This window comes from Pinus tabuliformis, chromosome J (assembly GCF_031772625.1).
Source record: "Pinus tabuliformis cultivar Carrire ecotype Pingquan chromosome J, CPIR1, whole genome shotgun sequence".
In the NCBI taxonomy this organism is placed as follows: domain Eukaryota; kingdom Viridiplantae; phylum Streptophyta; class Pinopsida; order Pinales; family Pinaceae; genus Pinus; species Pinus tabuliformis.
The window spans coordinates 1265111084-1265113867 of NC_142295.1; the positions used below are offsets into that span (position 1 = coordinate 1265111084).

At 33.5% G+C, this 2784-nt stretch overlaps 1 pseudogene; it reads left to right on the plus strand.

Annotated features, from left to right (window-relative positions):
• Positions 1-337: 337 nt before the first annotated feature.
• Positions 338-1630, plus strand: LOC149231858 (nematode resistance protein-like HSPRO2 pseudogene; annotated as a pseudogene).
• The last annotated feature ends 1154 nt before the right edge of the window (positions 1631-2784 follow it).

Here is a 2784-nt window from a genome sequence, read left to right on the forward strand (position 1 = left end):
AAATATATATTTATGTGTTGACATTATTTAACTCTTTTCATTATTTATGTGTTGAGTTTTTATCATCTACATAAAAAGTTGAGTTGCAACAAATAGATATGTTTTTTGTCCAGTAACGTATTATATATAGCTTTTTGATATATTATGGCTTTTTAAATATATCAAGGATTTAAGAACATTTTATTCTATTCCAGTTTTCAAAATTTTAGTGTTTAAAATGTATTTTAGTGTTTATTCTATTATTATGTTGTTCTTTTTAGATTATGGTATATGGAGAGCATTAGTGTCTTTACTCTCCTCGTTATGTTTGCAGGGAAAAAATATGTCCTGTAAAAAAATGGCATCCTATTTTGCCTTTGTTGAAGAATCCATAGAGCCCTCCCCCATGGAGTGTGCGGGTTACGAGCAGTATGTGCATCTCCCCGAGCTCAGTGCCATGTGGAAATTCAAGGAATGGCCTGGTTGGTCTAGAGAGGGGTTGGTAAAGGCTGCCTTACAGTCATTGGAGATTACTTTTCAGTTTGTTTCGTCTGTCCTCTGTGACACAAGGACTTACATTGACAAAGAGGAATGGAAGAGAACGCTTGAATCCTTAATTAGTTCCCAGATTGAGTTGATTTCAATGATTTGTGAAAATGACAAGCAGGTTCCCACTCTTCAGTTGTCAGTAAGTAGTGGTGTTCTCTCATGGAAAGTTTTCCATGAGGTATGGCAGAGACCTGGTGCTTTACCTGTGGTTAGCAGAACAAGTGAAGAGAGCTTACTTCCTCGTTTGGGTACATGGAAAAGCGTTGAAGCTATGGTTTCTAGAATATGGCTTGCCATTGAAGGCCATATGCAGAGGACTCCCTTCACTTTAGGTCTGGGGGAACCAAATATGTCAGGTAAGCCTCTTCTTGAATATGATAGAATCTGCAAGCCAAGATATTTGCACTCTTTAAAACAACATAAACAGTTCCATAATATAGAAGATGCCAAACTTTGCAATGTCCTCCAGATCTTTGAGGCGTGGGTATTTGTAGGCCAAGAATTGTTGCAGAGAGTATATGAAAGAATAGACTCTGGGGATTTCGTAGGAGCATCCACAGACTGTTGGATGGTTGAAAGGATGTGGAACATGCTCACAGAAATTGTGAATTTGCTTCTAGTGATGGACCCAGATGATTTCCTTTGCCTTAAACACCAGTTGGCAATTAGCAGCACTAGTACGCTTGCAGGTGCATATTGCCTTCGGTCTGCCCCCCTTAGAGACCTTACAAATGCATGCAAGGAACTAAGGCATCTGGTGCCCAAAGTCATCGGTGTTGAGGCTGATCCAAAGGGTGGACCAAGGCTCCAGGAGGCACTTATGCATTTGTTTCATTCACATGGACTGCGCTCACATAACACTTCAGGTGCTTACCATGTTGCAACAATACATGTTCTGTTGGCCTTCCAGGCAATAGAAGCCGCGGTGAAAAGGTTTTTCTTCTCATATCAGCAGCTGGTAGTAACAACCATGGGTAGCACTGAAATGAAGGGTCCATCATATCTAGGTGCTTGTGATGCCCTACGTCATATATATTTTGAACCACCTTATTTCCCCAGTGTGGATGGTGCAAAGACATTTTTGGGTTACTATTGGCACTAAAAGTTACAACTATGGTGGATGGTACACTGGAAGATCTACAGACAAATCAAGTGAAATGTACAAGAGAAAGAATAGTGCCTTCAGTTTTTCAATGTATTACCCCAAATACATACATACACTTTTTACATTGACAGTTTTGAGTACTATACATAGAATTATATTGGATATAGGATTAGACTCATTTTTGTTCATCCCCATCAGTAGGACCAATCAATAGAACAGTGGTAGAAATTTGGGATTTTTTTTTTTTTTTTCCCTCTCCAACGTGGATAGGATACTAAGGATTCATAGTGTGCAATTCCTCCTTCGTTAAATAGTGTAAAATATTGTCCAAAATTAAAAAGGTAATTATTAAAATTATTAAATTTTACGAGTTGTTTCTTTTTTTAATTTTTTAATTCTTTACCTAAATTTTATGATGAGTTTAATGATATTTATATAATTCATTATAAATTTTAACATGAAATGTAGTTTAATGCTGTTATTTTTATATATTTTTTTAAGATTTTTTTATTCAGTGTGTGAAACTGAGATAATTATAATTTTAATTTGTTAAGTTTATTTAATGGAATGCATCATAATTTTTTTGATGCAATTTTTTTTTTTAATTTTATTTTATCAGATTTTTTGTTTTTTAAGATTTTTTAATTCACTGTGTGAAATTGAGATAATTATAATTTTAGATTATTGAATTTATTTAATGGAATGTATCATAAAAAATTTAATGTATTAAATCTATATCATATTCAAGCTACATTCCTACCATAAATATCCACTCATTTCCAAAGTTTTGAGAAAAAATATTAGATAATGCAGTTCAGATTGACTAATAACATATAATTAGTATAGTTTTTTATCTCTACATTTATTTTACAAAGTACTCTGATACTTCTTCATACTCTACTTTAATTTTCTTGCACATGGCCTTGTGTTATTGCTTAAGATGTCATTTAATTTAACTGAATTTATGGTAAAGGTATAAATTTTGCCTTTAGTTTTAATTTTGAGTGATTTTGATTTGATTGCCTTAGATTTGTTAAATTTGATTTTTGATAAATAGTTTTACATGCTTGATTAATATAGGAAAAATACAAAAATTCTTTTGGAAACAAAGTTTGCTTTGGTAGCATTTGTAGTCTTTTGAAGAAAAAGGA